Here is a 24,006-nt window from a genome sequence, read left to right on the forward strand (position 1 = left end):
TATACATCATTCTACCCGGGGTCACACCACCGGGTAAAGGAGGCCTACAGGCCCTCATTCAACCCCATTGGGTTAAGGAGGCTCAAGCCCTCACGTGACCCCACCGGGCCACGCTGAACAAGCCCTCATGCTACCCTATCGGGTACTAGAGGCATCAAGCCCTCATGCTACCCCATCGGGTACGAGAGACATCAAGCCCTCATGCTACCCCATCGGGTACGAGAGGCATCAAGCCCTCATGCTACCCCATCGGGAACTAGAGGCATCAAGCCCTCATGCTACCCCATCGGGTACGAGAGGCATCAAGCCCTCATGCTACCCCATCGGGAACTAGAGGCATCAAGCCCTCATGCTACCCTATCGGGTACTAGAGGCATCAAGCCCTCATGCTACCCCATCGGGTACGAGAGGCATCAAGCTCTCATGCTACCCCATTGGGAACTAGAGGCATCAAGCCCTCATGCTACCCTATCGGGTACGAGAGGCATCATGCCCTCAATCTACCCTCAGAGGCTCAAGTCCTCAATCTACCCTTCCGGGTATCAGAGGCTCAAGTCCTCATTTACCCTTCCGGGTATCAGAGGCTCAAGTCCTCAATCTACCCTTCCGGGTATCAGAGGCTCAAGTCCCCATTTACCCTTCCGGGTATCAGAGGCTCAAGTCCTCAATCTACCCTTCCGGGTATCAGAGGCTCAAGTCCTCATTTACCCTTCCGGGTATCAGAGGCTCAAGTCCTCAATCTACCCTTCCGGGTATCAGAGGCTCAAGTCCTCACTTACCCTTCCGGGTATCAGAGACCCAAATCCTCATTCTACCCCATCGGGAACCATAGACTCAAGCCCTCAGAAAACCCCACTTGGTACCGAAGGCGGGGTAAGCCAAGGTCCAGTCCCTTGCTTTTGAGTCATCTCACCTCCCGAGCATTCTCTATACTTGGGGGACTTATTCATACCACTTATCACAAGTGGAGGTAGTACCCGACCGGGACTATCATTGAGCTTCACGCTCATACTTTTCATGCTACGGTCTATTAATGGAAATATTGAAATTTTTCACCTATTGTTGATCGCAACAATTAAATTTCTTTTACATCCCATTAATAAGACCATAGGACAAAACTCACACCCGCTCAACATGAGCGAGCTCATCTCTTACGTTCCCGTTACACATGAGCCAAACAATCGGGTTATGGCTTATACGTTCGGATTAAGTAAGTCAGAGTTCCTTCCTCTAACCTATACTTGGGGGACTATCATGGTCACGCCATAGTCTCGCTAGTATTGTCAATGGTTACTTCGATACCCGGAGCTTCATTCTTAGCCTTACCGGCTTCGTCTACCGTAGCCTAAATCCAAATTCCTGTTTTACTACGTGACTTGGGGGACTCGGCAAGTAACAACACTCCCGATCCTAACACATATGTATCACGTGCATACAACATTACATATCATTATGTACGTGTCATCACGTTCATCACATATCTATGCATCATACACACTTTGTATGCTATCACAACCACATACATTTTTGACTTATACGTCGTTTGTCAACATTACATAATATGAGCATCCACACCATGTGTAACATGCATCTCACATAAACATTCATGCACCTCGATGCATTTGACTTAAATGTCACTTAGATTGCCCTAGCGCAATCAATATGCTTTGTGTGCACTCATCTTATTTGCAGGTACTAGCTTGATGAGGGCCCCGGGGCACCAACATACCCGTAGAGTCCCTTCTTACTTACGGAGTTGGGGGACTAGTATGGGTATGGCGTTCAACAAGGTCATCACTCATACTTGGCAGCATCATATTTAAACTCCCCAACCAAGAAGCGCCTCTTACTCGGGGACTTGGGGGACTTGTACATACCACCTATATTACATACCGCCAAGCATAATCAACGACCTCATAGGTGGGCCCCGCGGCATGGCTAGTCCCGCCTACAACATGCATCCGGTAGTCCGACACCCGAGCTACCTCGCTATGGTGGAGGTCGGCCGGTACCTTGCTAGGAGGCCACCCTCCTATGCTCTCCAAGAGGCTTCAAGAGAAGCAATATATGTATTATTGTCCCACATCGAGGATATGTAAATAGAGTGGGACTTCCCTTAGCTATAAAGGGAAGTCCTCCCCTCCTTAGAAAGGATGGATCCATGATCCCCTCACTTGTATCACTACAAAGGTCACTTGGCCTCACTCATAGTAGAAATCTCTAAGTGGACGTAGCCTTGCCTCAAGGGCAAGGTGAACCACTATACATCCGGTGTCATCTCTCTCTCTCTCCCTATCATGCTTCTTATCTTATTAGGTCCCGTATTCTTCAACAGAAACACATGTATTATGTTGTTTTTTTGCTAGGTAGCAACTTTTTTTTTTTTTTTTTTTTTTTTGAAAGGAAATAGGGGACAACTTTTAAGTGTGTAAAATTGTCACAAGCTTATGCTAACACAATGGTGTTGCATACATCATATTACTTTCTCTAACAAAATCAAAAACCTCGGCCCATTCTCCTCGAAGTTGCAGAGATTTTTTTTTTTTTTTTTTAACATTGAAGTTGACCCAAGAGCTGAGTAACTGAACCGAACTGGGTTCCACTGGTTCGGTGTCAATTCTGGCTAATGACTGGAAGAAACTTATCCGAGCCCAGCTCTAGTTTCTTTAATCTTCAGACTAGGTGTTTGTATGAAAAAAATGTCGTCCGGCAAAATCTCTATTATTTGTCTCTTCATGTCTTCTCTTTATCTAATCGTCCTTTTTCTAAATTATTGAAGACATGTATCATCGTTTCTCTGGCTAATTTCTCTTATTTCTAACCAACTTCGTTCTTTCTTTTTTTAATAGAAATTGATTTCATTAGTAATCAAGCCATGAAAACAGGCCAGAGTCTAACAGAACTTACATAAGAAAATCCGGAAAAAAAAACCAGATAACCTATCTAAGTTAAAACTAAACTCATTAAAGTCTAATGGGACGCTCGCATGACGCAAGCCTAACTAAGCAAGAATAACCTCGCTTCCTAAGGAAAAATCATTCATCTAGTCTAATTTGTCGGCACGCAATTGTGGTACAAATTATAACTAGAAACATCTTAGCAAAGCTTATAGATTTTACCCCTACCTCAACAAGACTTGCATCCAATTGTCTAATAGCAGAAATTAAAACCTAGCAGCTAACAACCTCGGCAACAGGTTAGTCTTCTTGCTCTTCTTTGAAATCTGCTTACTCAAATTGGGCCCAAACCCAAATCCGAGTTCTTAAAACAGAAGCCCAAACACTGTGCCAGGCTGTCACCACCGCCGGCATCTGAACTTCTGGGGGTCGGCCTTTCCACCATTCCATCTCTCTGCAATTAGCAAAGATCCAAAACCAACTGGATCCGCGCACCAACGATTAGAACGATCACCACTCAATCCGATCTGCTCGACCCGACCTGCTCGCCGATCTGCAACAGAACGAGACGACAGAAATATGAGAAGACGACCTCAAGATCAGGTCCTTCTGCTCAAACCCAATTCCACCACCGCACTCTGCAACCGGAGCAAGCCAAACGGAGAGCCTACCAATTAGCGTCTTCCCCTGCGCTTGAGAACACCACCTGGAAACACCTCGTCTGCCCGAGACCAAACGCTGAGCACGGACGAGCCAAGCGCCGCCGTCTATTGCTCGCTAAAACCCTCCCCTCGTTTGCAGACCTTGCAAACCCTATGTCTATTCTTATTTTGTTATCATAGAAAATGAAATATACCTAACTTCGTTCTCTTGTCTTTTTTTTGAATAGAAATTGATTTCATTAGTAATCAAGCCATGAAAACAGGCCAGAGTCTAACAGAACTTACATAAGAAAATCAGGAAAAAAAAAACCGGATAACCTATCTAAGTTAAAACTAAACTCATTAAAGTCTAATGGGACGCTCGCATGACGCAAGCCTAACTAAGCAAGAATAACCTCGCTTCCTAAGGAAAAATCATTCATGTAGTCTAATTTTCCGGCAAGCAATTGTGGTACAAATTACAACTAGAAACATCTTAGCAAAGCTTATAGATTTTACCCCTACCTCAACAAGACTTGCATCCAATTGTCTAATAGCAGAAATTAAAACCTAGCAGCTAAGAACCTCGACAACAGGTTAGTCTTCTTGCTCTTCTTTGAAATCTGCTTACTCAAATTGGGCCCAAACCCAAATCCGAGTTCTTAAAACAGAAGCCCAAACACTGTGCCAGGCTGTCACCACCGCCGGCATCTGAACTTCCGGGGGTCGGCCTTTCCACCATTCCATCTCTCTGCAATTAGCAAAGATCCAAAACCAACTGGATCCGCGCACCAACGATTAGAACGATCACCACTCAACCCGATCTGCTAGACCCGACCTACTCGCCGATCTGCGACAGAACAAGCCGACAGAAATATGAGAAGACGACCTCAAGATCAGGTCCTTCTGCTCAAACCCAATTCCACCACCGCACTCTGCAACCGGAGCAAGCCAAACGGAGAGCCTACCAATTCGCATCTTCCCCCGCGCTCGAGAACACCACCTGGAAACACCTCGTCTGCCCGAGACCAAACGCTGAGCACGGACGGGCCAAGCGCCGCCGTCTATTGCTCGCTAAAACCCTCCCCTCGTTTGCAGACCTTGCAAACCCTATCTCTATTCTTATTCTGTTATTTCGTTCTCTTCTCTTATTCAAACCTTAATCCCACTTATTTTTCTCTATTTTCTCCCAATTGGTGCTACTTGTATCTTTCTTTCTTTCTTTTTTTTCTTTTTGTTAAGGAAGCTTAATTAAGCGGTGTTTCAAGGCGAAGGGTTCTACAAGCTAGAAAAGAGAAAGACTTGCGTGGGGCACGCGCACCGCCACGTGGTGCGGCAGATCAATCACTGCCCAGCAGGGGGGTCTTTTGGGTATTGTACATTTAAAAAGCAGGGGCAGTTTTGGAAAAGAGGAAAGTTTTCTGATTTTTAATTGGAGGGCCCTAAAGCCATGTGGTGGGGAAACCTCCACCTAAGAATTTCTCGCTAGAAAATACCCAATTTGAGACGAAATTACTGGTGACATATTAGGAGTGGGAGACACATCTTTTGAAGAACTTTTGGGCCTCGAATTCGACGAGCGTGAAGTTTTTTTTTTTTTATTTTTTCTCGTGGGCGGGAAGTTTTAGCGCTTGACTACCAAAAATGACACTGCTTCGTTAGTAAGGAAAAGCTAATCGCCATGAGCATCTCTTTTTCTGTTCACTCTCTTTAACTTTGACACACTTTCCATCCTTTAACTCTGTCTAGAGAAAGAAAGAAAAAATCAAAAATCAAAAAGCTGTGTACGTACTACCCGACGCTTAATCTCCACATTCGCCGCCACCTCTGACCACCTCCATACCCGATTGGTTAGTATCTATGTACTTTCATATGTGATTTTGTATTTTCTGCTTTCATCCTCAAATTTTGCCAAAACCCGTAGAACTGGTCTGGGTTCGTATTTGTTACCGGTGATTCGAGATAACATGTGTGTTTGTTTTCTTTTTGGGTTTGGTTTGAAGCATTGATGGACCTTTAACCAATAAGTTGTTTAGACTTCCCTGTATGATTATTTAGGTCTGCTGCCAATAAGATATTCAGTCACCCCGACGTTTCCAAAGAAGAGCCTTGGTACCCTCCATTTACCCTAAATGTATTTATTGTTATCTATATAATTGATACATAAAAATAACACCACAATATGCATGATTGCAAAATTTTACATAATATTTTCGAATGCTATGATTTTGTTCATGCCTTATGATCGGGGTGGAAATCATAGATGGTTGCATTAATTCTTTGACTTGCCCAACTCACAAGCATTTTGATTGTAAGTGTGTTTAATTTAGTTTTGAGTATTTTAGGTGAGAATGGCTGGAATTGAAGGTCATGCAATCGGAATTGATCTCGGCACAAAGTACTCATGTGTGGGAGTTTGGAACCATGATAACAATAATGTAGATATCATAGCGAATGATCCATGTGTTGCTTTCACTGATATTGAGCTTCTGGTAGGAGAAGCAGCGGACCCCAACAACTCCATCTTCGGTAAGGCTTCTTCTTCTTCTATCCCCTTTCTAGTTTTCACACAGTTCACTATTGCTTTTAAAGGAGTTGAAAATGATATCTTTTATATATATATATATATATATATATATATATATATATATATATATATATATATATATATATATATATATAAAAGATATCATTTATGGTACCTGAACTTATCTTCTATTTTATCGATGGTACCTGAACTTCAATTTTGATCACAACCAGTACCCGAACTTTTCGATTTCATTTTAAATGATACCTAAGGCCACCTTCGGTAACTATTCCGGCCAAAAAAGCCAAATCTAAGAAAAAAAAAACAAGTTCAAGGCAAGTCTATTACCAAAAAATCATCACTATATATGATTGCAACCCTTGAAATCATGAAAAATCATCACTATGATTGCCTCCCATGCCGTTTTTAGTCGGAATAGTGACCGGAGGTGGCTCTAGGTACCATTTAAAATGAAATCGAAAAGTTCGGGTACTGGTTGTGATCAAAATTGAAGTTCAGGTACCATCGATAAGATTGAGGTATAGTTCAGGTACCATTTGTGATAATAACTCATATATATATATATATATATCCTTCCCCTGAGTGGCTCAAGGCTTGAAAGAAATGAACTTTGTATTTGCCAAGAAAATCCTGTTACGATTTTAAAGAAAGCCATCTGAATTGCAATAAATGCTGCATCTTTCAAAAAAAAAAATTTATTTGAATCAATTCGCAGATGCAAAGCGGTTAATTGGCAGGAATTTCAGTGATACGTCCGTTCAAAGTGACAAGAAGCTCTGGCCATTCAAGTTGGTTGAAGGTCCTGATGATAAGCCTATGATTTTGGTTACGCACGAAGGCAAAGAGAGACAGTGTACTGCTGAAGAGATATCAACTATGGTTCTTGCAAAAATGAGGGAGATTGCTGAAGTCTATCTTGGATCAACTGTGAAGAATGCAGTGATCACGGTCCCTGCTTACTTTAATAATTCACAGCGTGTGGCTACAAAAAGAGCTGGTATTTCTGCTGGCCTAAATGTGATGCGTATCATCAATGAACCAACTGCCGCAGCCATTGCTTATGGCCTTGACAAGAAGGCTGGTTGGTATAGCAAGAGAAATGTACTCATATTTGATTTGGGTGGGGGTACTTTGGATGTGTCACTACTTACAATAGGTGATGGAGTCATTGAAGTGAAAGCCACTGCTGGAGATACTCATCTTGGAGGTGAGGACTTCAATACCAAAATGGTGAATTACTGTGTTGAGGAATTTGAGAGGAAGCACAATTTGGATGTCAGTGGAAACATCAGAGCTCTTAGGAGGTTAAGAAATGCATGTGAAAAAGTAAAGAGGAGACTTTCATTTACAACTACAACTGACCTTGAAATCGAATGTTTGCACCAGGCTAGAGTGTCAATTTCTATGTGACATTCACCCGTTCCAAATTTGAACAACTCAACATGGATCTCTTCACCAAATGTATGGAGCCTGTGCAAAAGTGTTTGGAGGATGCTAAAATGGACACGGACAGTGTGCATGATATTGTTCTTGCCGGTGGTTCTTCAAGAATTCCCAAGGTGCAACAACTATTACAGAATGTGTTCAAGGGAAAGGAACTGTGCAAGAGTATTCATCCTGATGAGGCTATTGCATATGGTGCAGCTGTTCAAGCTGGAGTCTTGAGTGGAAATGGAAATGAGAAGCTTCAAGACTTTACTCTCTTGGATGTCACCCCTCTCTCACTAGGGGTGGGCACTATGGAAGACCATTGCAAGAGATTCATGACAGTCGTGATCCCAAGAAACAACAGAATTCCCATAAAGAAGAACAGACGTGTAACTACTAACCGTCATAATCAAACTCAAGTCGTGTTCCCCATTTATGAGGGTGAGAGTGAAACAACCGTAAATAACAACTTTCTGGGCCACTTCGTGCTTGAGGGCATTCCTCCAGCTCCCCAGGGTGTTCCAAAATTCGATGTTTGTTTCGAGATAGATGCTAATGGTATCCTAAAGGTATCTGCTGAGGACAAGTCCACGGGTCAGAAGAAGGGGATTACAATCATTGGTGATTGTGACGGAAGAACAAAACAAGGAATCGTGACTCTGGTTTAACAAGGTTAACGTAATATACTTTGATGTTTGCAAGGAGCTAGCTTGCCATGTTTTTAGTACTGTTATGTTTTTGTCCTAATGGTCTTGTGACTCTTGTCTTTTACAGTCCGATTTTTTTATTATTACTTCTTTGAGTTCTTTCTAAGCAAGTTACAGACTTGCAGCTTCCACCCTTCAAGTTTTTTCACTCATATTGTTCAATCCAAAGTGATGGAAGTTGTGACCTATAGAATGTCAAAGTAATTAGTTAGTTTCATCACTTTATGATGGTTAAGAACTTTTTTTTTTTTTTTTTTTTTTTGAGGAGCAAAACAAAAATTACAACCGGAAGCCCCTAGGACAACCGAAACTAAAAGAATCAAAGTTGAAAGCAGAAAGGGCAGAAAGGGGGAGTCTCCCCTTCCAAGTAGTGGGAGTCTTCAAATGGTGACCTTGATTTGCCATCGCATCAGCCACAAAGTTTGCTTCCCGAGGGATGAACGCAAAGACAATGTGCTCAAAATTGCTAGAAAGGTTAACGATATCTCTGACAAGAGTACGAAGCCTCCAAGGAGTGGCACTCTTGTTATTGACAACGTCAATCAGAAGCTTGGAATCACCTTCAGCCAAAATCTTCCGACAGCCGAGGAGAAGGGCATGATAGAGGCCATCACGAAGTGCATTTCCTTCCGCAACAGGAACAGAGGAGATCCCGATATTCCTGGACCCGGCAAAAATAGGGTTACCATGCTCATCTCGAAGGACAAAACCCGCAGCAGCACTTTTGTTCCCGACGACGGAACCATCAAAGTTTAGCTTCTAGAAACCAGGAGGAGGAGGTTTCCATTTAATGTCTGAAGGTTGAGGGCGAAGAACAGAAGGTGAGGCCCAATCTGAAGAAGCAGTTGGAATGGACACCGAGTTGGCGCATCTGAAATCTTTAGCAATTGCCGCAGAAGAGAAAACAACTGATGGTTAAGAACTTGAAACCAAACAAAAACCATTTTTCCTTCCTTATGTTCTTTCTTCAATTTTCTCTCGTTGTTGTTGTTATTTTTTTTAATTTTTTTTATTTATTTAGGATAATAAGAGAGATCGAGATAGAAGAGGAGGATACTCTCTATCACTCCATGAGATTAAAGAAAAAAAGCAAGGTTCCAAAAAACGCTAGGCGCTAGTCGGGTGGTGACCCGGGGATTAGCGCTTAGAGGCCTAGGCGGGGACTAGGCGGTTTTTTTTTTTTTTTTTTAAATTATTTTTATGACCTATAATAATAAAAATAAAAATATTTAAAGTGTAAAAATTAATTATAAATATAAAAATAGTCAAAATATAGAATAAATTAGGGTTTAGGGCCGCCTAGTCCCCGCCTAGTAGCCCAGCGCCTAAGGGCAACGCCTAGGCCAAAATCCGATCGGTTCCTTACCGCCTAGGCCGTTTTTTAGAACATTGGAAAAAAGAATACATATATGGGGGACCAAAAACCAAAACCTTCCAATCTGCTAGTGAGCTCCACAGTCTACAAGCTGATTATTTGGGCTTTCCAAATTATCGTTTTTCATAGTGAAAGGGTTGTCTTGTTTTATGGGTGGAAAAAGCAGAAAAGATAAAGAGTGCCTCTTTTTTCTTGTCTTTTAGTATTATGTTTTTTTTTAAGCGGTCTTGGCCTAGCCCACCGCTTCTCAATGATCTTATGTACTTCTAACTCTTTGGGAATTATCTTCTCTGTACTTTGCAATTTTGTAATTTCTCTAGGCAAGGTTTGGTTTAACCCCCCTTGCTATGTATCTTTTTTTTCTTGATTATTAATAAATTTGGGTAAGGGCGCTGAGTTAGCTGACTTAGCTCTTACACCGCTTCATTTAAAATATATATATACTGTCACGCCCCGAATTTTGAATAAAGGAATTCAAATCCGAAACGCGAGAACAAACAATCACAAGAAGACTCTTAGAAAAATTTTCATTTAAACTAAGTAACAAACAAACTGAACTCACAATGTCAACACTGACTCGTTCTCTAGAGTCAAATATCACATCACCAAGTGTTTACAAATTAAACTGAATAATAATTCAATAAGTAAATGCACCCTCCACACTCACAACACAGCGGAAGACTAGAACCAAGATACCATACTACGTTCAAGCTACGACAGCAACAAAACTTCAGCTTCGATGATGATTACACTGACCTGCACAATAACCCCTACACCATGGAATAGTGCACCGGAATTGCAAACAACAAACCCGGTAAACTTTTTAAGCTCGTATGAGTAAACTCAATTAAAATGACTCACGTCACTCATGCTTATAATTTCTCAATTCGTGAGATAAATCAAAGCAACAACATTTAACTCCACAAAACACAACCAAACACACAATCACACTCGGTAAAAATTAGTAATCCCTGCATAGAGAATTAGTTCAGGAGATCACCTAAAATCACACAATTCAAATCATAGCAACTCCTACATATAACTTAGTTCAAGAGATTACATTAAAACAAACAATACAAAAGGCAGTAATCCCTGCATATAACTTAGTTCAGGAGATTACATTAAAACAAACAATACAAAAGGCAGTAATCCCTGCATATAACTTAGTTCAGGAGATTACATTAAAACAAACAATACAAAAGGCAGTAATCCCTGCATATAACTTAGTTCAGGAGATTACATTAAAACAAACAATATAAAAGGCAGTAATCCCTGCATATAACTTAGTTCAGGAGATTACATTAAAATCAAACCATTCAAATAAAACCGAAATCAACTCCACACTCTAGAAAGAACTCAGGTCCCTCAATGGAAAATAAAAGAAAGAATCCACCCGAACTCTCTTTTAAAAACACGTGTACTTATGAGCCTCAAGTAACCCAACGGGTCACCCTCATGCAGTACAATGACAGACAGACTAGAGCTCAAACTGTATCGTAACCTGCCCCCTTGACCAAGGTGCAAGCATCCGATAACTGAATTGTAACCTGCCTCCTTGACCAAGGTGCAAGCATCCGATGACTTACACCCTAACTGTATCGTAACCTGCCCCCTTGACCAAGGTACAAGCATCCGATAACTGTATCGTAACCTGCCCCCTCGACCAAGGTGCAAGCATCCGATGACTTACAGCCTAACTGTATCGTAACCTGCCCCCTTGACCAAAGTATAAGCATCCGATAACTGTATCGTAACCTGCCCCCTCGACCAAGGTGCAAGCATCCGATAACTTAACAACAGGTTAAAACTGTAACCATCGGACTTCGGACCACTTGGCCCTTAGAACAAAACCTTTTATGGAAATCCCACACGACTCACAATGTCACATCACAGTTTCAATTCACTCTTTCAACACGACAAATCAACAATCCCATGATATAACGTATTTCCACTAAGAGTGAACACACAAAACCACATTCCGAATAATTCACAGTTCACACGCACATCACAATGTCACGCCATCCATATGTATATTTCACGTAAATATATATATACGTAATCATTCACGCAGGAATGACCACTAATACCAACTATAGTTTTATAAATTATACTTCTCGAAAATCACCTCCGATGCAAAAGTCATCAACTACAAACTTGTTCCTATTGAGGAGATGAGCAACTTTCATACCTGGAGCTAAGTGAGATTAGGTCTAGATCGTCCTAGATCAAGCTTGGAAGTTGGATTAATCTCAGCCGTCTGATCACGTTTCCAGATTCAACCAGAGCCGCTGATTTTCAAACCTTGATCTTTTGCTCCACACACCAAATAGTGATGCAAGGCCTATATGGGGATGATCAGCAGGAAGAGGCGATCCTAGAACCGTGAAGAAATCGGCCGGGAAGTCGCCGGAGATCGGAAAACCGGTCGGATCCCGAAAGCATAAACTTTGGGCGCTCCGATCTGCTACTTCCGGCGATGCACCGATCAACCCACCACCACAGGGAAGTCGGCGAGGCAAGTCTGAGTTGTCCTTAGCTTGCCCCGTCGCCAGAGGTAGCCGGAGTTGTAAGTTTCAGTCGGGTCGGATCGCCAGGTTTCACCTCGGGTCGGGTTGCGCGGAGGAGAGAGAACAGAGAGAATTCTGGGGAAGAAAATGGAAATTTCGGAAGTTCTGGGATTTATGAAAAAATCTCGGATTTTCTTATGTTTATAGAAATTTCCCCAAATTTCAATCGCTCATAACTTTCTCATACGAACTCCGATTTCCGCGTTCCACATGTCCACGAACTCGTATCGACACGCTCTACGACTTTTGTGAAGGAAGTTTTCAGAGAAACCCAACGTATAAAAGTCAACCTTTGCCACCCCCCTAAAACCATATTCTTCGACTAATAATTCGTCCGAAACACTTCCGCTCCGTCCACGAGCCACGAAATCGTCTAATAACCACTAATTAAATTCCAGAAAATCTTTGGAAAATAAATACGAATTTCCGGGGCATCACATATACAGATCCTATCCAGAGCGGAGCTCCGCTTTGAAATTAACATGTGAAGTTCAAGTTTTCGGTCACTTTTCGGTCGCATATCCACATCTCGACCGTTCAGTTTTTAGGTACTACTGTATAGATCATCTCTGCAAATTTTCAGCCAAATTGATAATCGTTAAGGTATCTAACTCGCTTAAACTAATAGACGGACTGAATCTGTCAACCTGAACCGTACTAGCTTTAAAGCAGGTATCAATGCCTTAACGATTATCAATTTGGCTGAAAATTTGCAGAGATGATCGATACACTAGTACCTAAAAACTGAACGGTCGAGATGTGGATATGCGACCGAAAAGTGACCGAAAACTCGAACTTCACTCGTTAATTTCAAAACGGAGCTCCACTCTGGATAGGATCTGTATATATATATATATATAACCTCCCAATCCAAAATACTAGTATAATGAAATTCTAGCCAGTTAACTAAAATGAAATTGAGGAAGATCCAACAAATCATTCCTGTTGTTTTAGCGTAGTAGTGACTCCATTTTAGTAATCACTCCTTGACATGTTGCCATCTATCTCTACATTTTGTAATGAATTGCAATGTACATCAACCACTCTATTTCTACCCTTTAAACAAAAAAAAACAGGTTGGAGTATATTATCGTGTTAATGACATTCTGACATTCTAAAACTTTAATACTCGAGTAATACCAATCGAACATGTCAGAGTATATTATTTTTCTTCGCAATAATGTAGAACAGAACTCATTCTTACAAACTCAAGCTCTTAATCAAGATCTCGTCTTTGGAAAAATGGAAGTAAAACTGAACTGTTTTAGAATATGAGATTCAAGAGAGATTGTAAAGAGAATTGTGTGTTCCTTCATTGATAATATGAGCTCTATATATAGGGATTACAAAGTACATAATCTAGGAATACTATATATGATTCCTAGAACATGGAATTTAGAACATCATTCTCTCCTATTACAACTATAGAAAGTAAACCTAGTTTGACAGGGCACACTAAAGTCAACATTCTTCAACACTCCCCCTTGTACTGCTCAAACTTGGTGACTTCATGACGCCTCAAATGTTGCCTCATTAAAAACCTTGCTCGAGCAATAAAAACCATGTGGGACAAAAACAACATTGAGGAGGAGAAAAAGAGTACAACATGTCCTTCACTCTTCGAGATCAAACATGTAGACATCATACATCCCCTTGATGTCGACATCTCCCCATGATAACTTCAATTATGGGAGTTTGAATAATTTCCTCATTTCGATGCTTTGCACATGTGTACTTACATAGGCATTTGCAAGCATAATTAGCTATAATGAGCCACACTCATGCTATCGCCAGCAATACCAACTCCCGCCAAAGGAGTGACCCACGGAAGCACAACCAATCAGGCTACCGCCTGAGCCCCGGCTTACCCCTAGAGCACCGCTGACGCGCCGCGCCAAAACAGCATCAGAAGCTCCAGAAGCTGGGAACTGAAGCATATCAGTCCCACATCGAAAACATGGAGAAGATCAGCTTCCTCCTCACCTATAAAAGGTTATCTCCTCTCTCCTCATTAATTACGCATTTACTACTTACCTACTGTTACTTTGTCAACATAAATACATTGACTAACTTAGGCATCGGAGAAGAGAAGACCGCCCAACGCGGTCTCCCTCTAACGCCCTGTGTATTTTACTTGACAGGTAGCGGAAGCTCTGAGAATATCACAAGTAGCGATCCGCCCATCGGATCAACGTTAACCAAGGTTTAGCTATCGCTGAATCTTAGACATTAACATTGGCGCCGTCTATGGGAACCTCTGAACAAAAGGCCATCCCACCACAACCACCATGACTAACGGTAGCGGGGGAAACACTGAGGAGCAAGCGGATCAATCCGCCAACCCCCACCCCACCAACCCCGCGGCTAACGTTAACCCAGCGGTTAATGTTAACCGTGCACTATTCAACACTCCAGCCAACCCTAGCGTAGGGCCCCAGGGCTCATCCCAGGTCCCGCTAACCCAAACTGCGGCGGAGACCCAGTCGGGGAGCAGCCGCCCACCGATACAGGACCTTGCTGCTATGTATGAGCTGGCATTGGCGGACCTCCACAAGGCAAACATGGAGAGCGAACAAGAATGCCGAGAGAAGGCGGAGGCCCAAAAGCAGGTCGCTACACTGATGTCAAGGTTCGACGAACTAAAAAAGGCTCTAGAGGCAAACGCCAACACAGCACAAAGCGAGCAATCGCGGAGCACCAGACGCAGTCGACCCAATACCGGCGGAATGGTACCCGTGCCAATCATACAAATGCAGGTACAGCTGAACCCACCAAAAATAATGGGCCCACCTCCTCTACCCCACCTAATGATGGAGCAGGAGGCGGAATCACAGCCAAACACCAACCGCTCGGCAGCTAGGGCTAGAAATGAAGGTAATCCACCTGCCCCCAGGCAGGAGCTGGTTCAGCGGAACCTCCAGGCAGGGCCCGCTGGTGACGCAACTACCCTAATCCTGGAAAGGATGCAACAATTAGAGCAAAGCCTAATCCGGGCGGAGGCAGGCGCCCCAGCGCCAATTCCAAATCCGCTCTTTACCTCCAGACCAGAGCCATTCACCGCCAGGATCTTGCAGGCCGTCAGACCAGCACACGTAAAGACACCAAAGATGTCACATTACAGCGGCATGTCTGACCCCTTCGTCCACATGGACACCTTCAAAAAAGTCACTAACAACAAGGGATTTGATGACGCCACCCTCTGCCACTTGTTCAGTGAAACATTAGATAGTGAGGCAATGAGCTGGTTCTTTGAATGCCCGCCAGGATCCATCGACTCATTTCATGCACTGTCAAATGCTTTCCTTGCTCGGTTCATCCTGTTGGCCGCCGGACATCACAACACAACTCAGTTGTTCAACCTCAAGCAGGGGGCAGAGGAAACATTGAAGGCGTTTGTCACCAGGTGGCGAGCGGCAACGTCTCAATGCCGCGATCTTGATAAGACAATGGCGCTGGCAGCCTTCAAGCAAGGACTCCTCAAGGGGCCATTTCTCTATCACCTCAATTACAATCATCGAAATGCCGCTTATGACCATGTCATGAGTGAGGATGTCATCCATGCACAGGCAGAATTCATCACATATGGAGAAACCCCCCCCCCCCCCCCACCACCGCCAACACCTGCAAAGTCCACCCAACCCTCCGCCGGCCATCAGGAAACCGCTAGCAAAACCTCTGCTACACCGCCAACTGATAAGAAGATAGAGTGGCAACAGGGCAACTACCAAAGCAAGCGGCAGAGGGACCAGCATTACAACAAGGACAACCACTCATCCCATGGGGATACCCGTAACAAACAGACGGAGTCCTCCCAGCGGTACGCAGTGTTCACAGTCCTCACAGCCTCGTATGAGGAGATATACAACCAGTGCAAGGACCAGATTCCTCCACCACCCCCAAGAAAGTACCCAAGGGTGGGAAAGCCCAGAAACACCGGCAAATGGTGCAAATACCACGAGGACAGTGGTCACAGCACCAACAACTGCAATGCTCTCAAAACAGCTATTGAGACTTTGTACTGAGATGGTAAGATGGAACAATTCAAGGTGCGCCAACCACCACCCGTGATCGCCAACATTGAACCCATGGGCCGCATCAACACCATCGACGGTGGTGCTCCAATCACCAACATGTCTCATAGGGCAAAAAAGCGCTATGCACGTGCTAACCACCCCAAAGAAGTTTGCAACATTCGCTATGAGAGGTCCGCTAAACTCCCAAAATCTGGTTGGGAACCCATTACCTTCTCGGAGGAGGAGGAGCGAGGAGTACATTTGCCCCACGACGATCCATTCTTGATCGACGCCATACTCGGTAAATGGTTAGTGGGAAGGGTCTTTGTTGACAGCGGATCCGCTGTAAATGTCATCTTCAATGGCTGCTACAACAAATTCCAGCGGATTAGAAAATTACTACAGGATCATGAGCCATTGCTTAGCTTCTCCGGTGACGTCACGCAACCATTGGGTTCTGACTACATGCGACTAGTTATCGGCGCTAGTCCACGTATGGCGGAAATCCATACGGAGTTCATCATTGTGGACTGCTTCAGTTCATATAATGCCATCATTGGTCGACCGGCACTCAACAAGCTCAAGTGCATCATAGCTGGATACATGCTTCTCATGAAATTCCCTACGCCCAATGGGACAGGCTGTGTCAAATGAACTCAACAACTGGCACGAGAATGCTATTCCACAACGGTGGCACGATCAGTGCGCCGCCATGAGATCCTAACGGTGGGAAACCATGCACCGGCACCAGATATCTTTGAGGACCCTAGGCATGACAAGAAGAAATATGTCAAAAAGGAGCCTGTCAACCCAGAAACATCCTTGAGGGTTATCAGCATCTCCGACGAGCACCCTGAGCGGACAGTCTGCATCGGCGCTCAGCTAGACCCAGAGGTAGCGGCTGAACTCACCTAGTTTCTACGTGACAACGCCGCCGTCTTTGCATGGTCCTGCGCTGACATGACCGGCATCTCCCCTGAGATCATCACACACAAATTAAGTATCAAATCATCCACCTACCCTGTCAAGCAGCAGCGGAGGGCCTTTGATGAAGAGAGATATCGTGCAATAGGGGAAGAGGTTGCCAAGCTCCAGAACATTGGATTCATCCGCCAAGTCAATTACCCTCAGTGGATTTCCAACTTGGTCATGGTCAAAAAGCCCAGCGGAAAGCGGCGGATGTGTGTCGACTTCAAGGGCCTCAACAAGGCATGCCCCAAGGACAGCTTCCCGCTACCTCGCATAGACCAACTGGTCGATGCAACCGCTGGACACGAGCTACTCAGCATGATGGACGCCTTCTCCGGCTACAATCAGATCAAGATGCACCCCGGCAACCAAGAATGCACCTCCGTCACCACCGATAAGGGCCTATACTGCTACAATGTCATGCCTGTCGGTTTGAAGAACGCCGGTGCAACTTACCAGCGGCTGATGAATGCCATGTTCGCTGAACATCTCGGTAAAATCATAGAGGTTTACGTGGACGACATGTTGGTAAAAAGCATCAAGGCCCGGACACGTGGCAAACCTCAGAATCATATTTGCCATTCTCTTGGCTTATGGTATGCGCCTCAACCCAGAAAAGTGTTTCTTTGGCGTCACCGCCAGCAAATTTCTAGGTTACATAGTCAGTGAACGGGGCATAGAGGCCAATCCTGACAAGGTGCAAGCCATCCTCAACATGAAGGCTCCAGAATGGAAGAAGCACGTTCAGAGCCTCCAGGGCAAGCTAACCGCTGTCTCTCGGTTCATTTCCAGACTCACTAACAGGTGCCTCCCATTTTTCAAAGTTCTGAAGACGACCCACAAGAAGGTAATCGACTGGAACCCAGACTGTGAGGCGGCGTTCCAGAGCTTGAAGGAATACTTGGCAGCAGTCCCACTCCTTTCCATTCTTGTGCAAGGAGAGACACTGTACATATACCTAGCCGTATCACAGTCGGCGGTAAGCTGCGCCATTGTACGGCGAGACGGCCAGGATGAGCTCCTTGTATTCTACGCCGGCAGAGGCATGAACGGGTCAGAAATAAGATATCCCCCCCTGGAGCAGCTCGCTCTCGCACTCATCGTCGCCTCTAGGCGCCTCCTCCAATACTTTCAGGCCCACACAATTCATGTCTTAACAAATCAGCCGCTAAGGCAGGTAATGCAGAGCCTGAACACTCGGGGCGCCTCAGCAAGTGGGCCATCGAGCTCAGCGAGTTCGACATTGACTACAAGGCAAGAACCGCCATGAAAGGCCAAGTGGTGGCAGACTTCATTGCTGAGCTCACCGAACGTCAGGTTGAACCCAACACAGGGGCAGAACCCAGCGCGGAAATGATAACCGCTGAAGAACCAGCCCCCCAGCAGTCAGACTGGAACCTACACGTCGACGGCTCCGCTTGCGCCAAGGCCAGCGGCGCCGGACGGAGTCATCTTGACAGGACCAGGGGACTGAACGTGGAATACATGTTAAAGTTCAATTTCAAAGCATCAAACAACATGGCGGAGTAAGAAGCGCTAATTGCCGGCTTACTCCTCGCCATCGACTCGGGCGCTGACAGTGTCAACATATTCAGCGACTCCCAGTTAATCGTGAACCAGGTCAATGACAGTTTCCAGGCCAAGGACCAGCAGTTAGCGGCATACCTGGGGTACGTCAAAACGCTCCTCAAAAAATTCAAATTTCACACCATCACGCAGATCCCCAGGGAAAAGAACGCCAAGGCTGATTCGCTAGCAAGACTAGCAACCGCTCAACCACACCAAAGTCCAGCGGACACAAGGGTGGAATGTCTTGACAAGCCAAGCATCACAAAAACCCTAGCGGAGATTTTCAACATTGAGGTCAATCCTAGTTGGATGGATGAAATCATCGAATACAAGTGCAATGGGACACTGCCAGCGGATAAGGTCGAAGCACGACAGCTCAAGCGGAGAGCAACCCTCTACAACATCCAGAATGGCAAGCTTTACCGCCAGGGGTTCACCCATCCCAACCTCCGGTGTCTAACCCCAGAGGAGGGAAAGGTTGTTCTTGCAATGATACACGCCAGGGAATGTGGAAACCACTCGGGCGCCAGATCTTTGGCCAATCGCACAATGCGACAAGGCTACTTTTGGTCTACGCTCGGCGACGATGCCAGAAGGGTATCAAGGTCTTGCCACAAATGTTAACAATACGCGGACCTCCCCCATGCCCCGACGGAACCCCTGTCAATCATCATTGGTCCATGGATTCACTCAATGTGGGGCCTGGATTTGATGGGAAAATTCCAAACCGCCAAAGGTCAGTTCAAGTACATCATTGTTGCCATCGACTACAACAGCAAGTGGATAGAAGCGGAGCCACTGACGGCAATAACTACCGCCAAGGTAACTCACTTCCTCTGGAAGAACATCTATTGCCGCTATGGTGTCCCCCACACAATCATCACAGACAACGGCACACAGTTCAACAACAAGGAACTCATATCTTTCACCGCTAACCTGGGCACCAGGATGAGTTTTGCATCTGTCGCTCACCCCCAAACCAACGGCCAAGTCGTAGCAGCAAACAAGATAATCAAGAAGCTGTTAAAAAAGAAACTCGACGACGCCAAGGGTTTATGGACGGAGAAGCTGCTGGAAGTTCTGTGGGCCATCAGGACTACCCCAACTTCCGCCACTAGTGAAACACCATTCTGCATGATGTTCGGAACTGAAGCCGTCCTACCTATTGAGGTAACTCAACCTACCGCTAGGGTCGAAGGCTACTGCCCTGAGACCAATGGCGAAGGCGTCAACCTCTACAGGGACCTCCTAGAGGAGAAATGACACAAGGCTCATTTGCACAATTTGCAAAACAAGCAACGGGTATCGCGTTTCTACAACGCCAGGGTCAAGGCCCGGAACCTCCAACTGGGGGACTGGGTAATGAAGGAAGTCATTCCACCGCCAACGGCACTACGCCCAACTTGGGAAGGTCCATACAAAATTGTGGAAGTCGTTAGCCCCGACACCTTCTACTTAATGGACAAGGATGGCGTCACAACGACCCACCCTTGGAATACCGAACACCTTCGGTATTACTACAAATAGTCATGCCCCTACCCAAGAGCGTCTTGACTTAGCTAAATTTTTGCTCAATATTTAGATAAGGGAAGCTACCCAACGGGTACAACTCCGCTTTTTGTAAACGCTGATATATCAGCTATCAATGAAACGAGGAATTATTCAAACCATTGTCGCCAAGTCCAAGCACAAGAATTAACTGGCAACGCCAACAATGTTCGGCGGACTACGTCCGCTACATCGTGCACTTGGAACAATTTTAATTCCTTTAATGTTTCATTGAGTCACAAAAAGTAGTCAAAGCTCTAGCGGTTCATAAATATTCAAACAATGCAATCAGTAAACACATCCACACTTGGGAAAATTTCAGAAGCAAAAACCAATTGTATATTAAAGGTCGGGACTCCCCGCCCAAAGATATTGTCAAAATACAAAAAGCCTCAGCGACACTAAAAGAAAATAGAGCAAAGCCTCAGCGGCACTACAAAAGCTGTGGAACAAATCAGTGGTTCTCAGGAGCGGCGGCGACATTATCCCCTACCGGCGGTGGTTGTTGCCCAGCCAGGCGGCTCGTCTGATCAGATCCGTGAGCGGTAAGGCTCGGCGTCACTATGGTGCCATCCGCTCGGGTATGGGCGGCCATGAAACCAACGCGGGAGGCTTCGGATTGGGTAGGAGGTGGAGTCCGCTGAGAATCGTCCGCTGGACGCTCACCACTTTCTCCACTACCTGAGCGGACACCCTCGACTCTAGTAGGGACCGCCCTACTCGCGGGTTCCCGCTGACCCGACGGCCCGGCAGATTGGGACGCCTTCACCCAGTCAATGGCGCCCTTTTGCTTCAGAAGTTCCAAGTTAGCGACGGCCCCGGCCTTCGCCTCCTCCGTCATTGCCTGCTTGTACTCCGCAGACTGCTTGAAAGCCTCCACAACGGCGGCCTCCGTCCGGCTCCTCTCCGCTTCCCGCTGGGCAACCTCACCCTCCAACCGTTTCACCTCCGCGGATTTGGCGGCAGAATCCCGCTGAAGGATCTCAATCTTCTTGACCTTTGCCACCAGCTGATCCTTCAGCAGAGCTATATCTTGCTCCAGCTTAGACACACGGTCGTTCCGCTCCAGGTCCCGCTCAATGGCGACATTCAGCTTACCGCGAGCATCCGCAGCATCGCACTCGGCCTTGGTCAGGCGCCGCTGAACATCCGCCAGCTTGTCGTTGGCCTCCCCCAGCTCCCTCTAGAGACCATTCATCTCCTCCCTCAGCTGCCGCTCAACGCGGGGCTGGCTCGACTCCGCCAGGAACATCTCATGTAGCTCAACAGAGAGATGCCCAAAGGCCGAGCTGAATGGCTACTGGTCAATGGCGGTCGAACGCACGATCCCTTCCAGCCTGCCGAACCCCAGCCGTTCACAAAGATGGAAGAGAAACTCTCGCTCAGGGTCGGTCAGGAACTCGACATATGCGGCAAACGAGTCTAGGTCGCTCGTCTGCACCTCCGGGCCAGCAGCCACAGTCACCTTTGGCGGGGCCTAGTTTGCTTTCTTCTGCTAGCGGGCCCCAATAGTCTCCGCATCAGCGACATCATCCTCCTCGTCAGTGTCATTTTGCCGCCACTTCCTTTGCAATACCACCCGTGTGGCACCAGCGGCGACAGGGAGCGATCTCATCTGCGGCTCCAGCCCCGCAATAGTCACTGCCTCCTTTGAGAACACCACCCTCTCCTTCTGGTTCCCACGTCTGTTGGCGGGCACTCTCTCTTTCGGCTGCACAGGCGCAGCAGGGGCCTTGCTCCCGCCAACTGCCCCTTGAGCGGCGCCAGTTCCCGCTTGAACAACGGGCGAGCCGTCGGCACCAAGATGAGAGTGGTGCGGCATCGGCAACACCACTGGAATCTCGGATTGGCTCACCGCCAATGTACAGGGATCAACGATAGTTTGCTGGGCCTCCAGCCCAGCGGTGTACATAGTCTCCAGGAAATTGTTGATCTCTGCACGATCCATGGCCTTCTCAAACGCCTCGCGACTGGCCTTGTTTCCCGGCGGTGAATCTGCAACCATTGCATAAATAAATAAATAAATAAATTAATTAATTAAAATATATATATATATATATATATATATATATATATATATATATAAAGGACAAGTCGGCTGGAACTGCTTACCAACGGCGCGTGTCAGTTTCAGGTCAACCAGCAATTCCCATCCGGTGAGCAGGCGGAGGTCGAGCAGGTTACGATTTTGCCAACAGCCTCTTATCCTCTCCAAGCAACACTGCTCCTCGCGCGTCAAATTGAAACGAATACCCGCTACACAAGAAACGAGGCAAGGATTAGAAAAAATATATATCACATCGTACGGGCAGTATCCGCCAACTTCAGTCAGCGATGACTATCAACAACCTCGGATTGGCTGGAACTCTAACTTGATCATATACGTCGGCGCCCCTTCTCCGCGTCAGCACCCACGTCAGCATCCAACTGCCACGTCAGCGTCCGACCGCAACGTCAGCAGCTGGTGCCACGTCAGCTCCGACGACTTTTTCCGGCCAAATTTTCTGGCGACCTATTTCGAGGTATTTTTTTTCTAAAAGTTCCCGTTTTTTTTAGAGTTTTTTAATTCAATTTCTCTTCTTTTTATCAGGGACTTGCAACCTCCCTTCTTCTACCCCCCTTTCTTCTTCATAGGGGAGACCAAAAGCCGAACTGTGGGGGTTTGTGCTCATTCCAAGCTTAGAGCTTGTAGAGTCCTCCAAATTAGAGTTTCTTGAGATAAAACGATCGACCACAAACATCATTGTTTCGATCTAATCCAACCCCCGTTGGAATTGAATTTCTTGGAAGCGACTACACTCGGAAATTCCTAATTTCTGGGAAGCGACTACGCTCAGAAATTTTTATTGTTTTCGTGGTAGCCTTTTTCTCTCCGAAACTAACCCTAATTTCTTGTTGTTTTTCAGGATGAGTAACCTGAACAAGTTAAGCTTCGCTCCACTAGAGACAACAGGCACAGGATACCACAAGTGGGTCCGTGATGTGCGCCAGCATCTTAAGGCTGATGGGATCCTGAGTACGATCCAAGAGCCAAGTCAGAACGTGCTTACTCCTCAACAAGCTGCTGCTTTTGAAGCAAATAGAGCTACGAGAGAGACGAATGAAGCTAAAGCCATCATTCTCATGACAAGGCACATGAATGACGCGCTCCAGAATGAGTACCTTAATGAGGAAGACCTAAGAAAACTGTGGGTAGAACTCGAGTAGCGTTTTGGCAACGTTCGTGACTCCCTGCTTCCAGACTTAGAAGTGAGATGGCATAGCCTCCGCTTATGTGATTTCAAGTCTGTACTTGACTACAATTCGGAAGCACTTCGTATCAAGTCTTTGATGGAATTCTGTGCGCAGAAAATCACTGATATGATGTTGATCTAGAAGACTCTCTCCACCTTCCCCGTCTCTGCATTGATGATAGCCAAGAACTATCGGATTGATGTCAATGCTGGATGCATCACAAGATTTCATGAGCTTATTGGTGCCATGCATGAAAGTAGCTGAAAAGCACAACAACATACTTGTGAAGACCTATAATTCTAGACCCGTGGGAGCCAAGCCAATTCGGGAGTCTAATTATAGGTCGTGCCCCTAAGGGAGGGCGCAAGGAACGAAACCCTAAGGAAAGGGATAATTCTGGACGTTCTGGTCCATATTCTCGCCCTAAAGAGGAAGGAAACCACCAAGATAGGCGTGCACGGAACCGTGGAGGTAAACGTGTGAAGAGAGAGAGAGGCCAAGCCTCCGATT

General features: G+C 45.7%; 1 pseudogene; it reads left to right on the top strand.

The window, feature by feature from the left end:
- Positions 1 to 5,877: 5,877 nt before the first annotated feature.
- On the top strand, positions 5,878 to 8,182 carry LOC133716865 (heat shock cognate 70 kDa protein-like; annotated as a pseudogene).
- Positions 8,183 to 24,006: the final 15,824 nt, after the last annotated feature.

This window comes from Rosa rugosa, chromosome 6 (assembly GCF_958449725.1).
Source record: "Rosa rugosa chromosome 6, drRosRugo1.1, whole genome shotgun sequence".
Taxonomy (NCBI): domain Eukaryota; kingdom Viridiplantae; phylum Streptophyta; class Magnoliopsida; order Rosales; family Rosaceae; genus Rosa; species Rosa rugosa.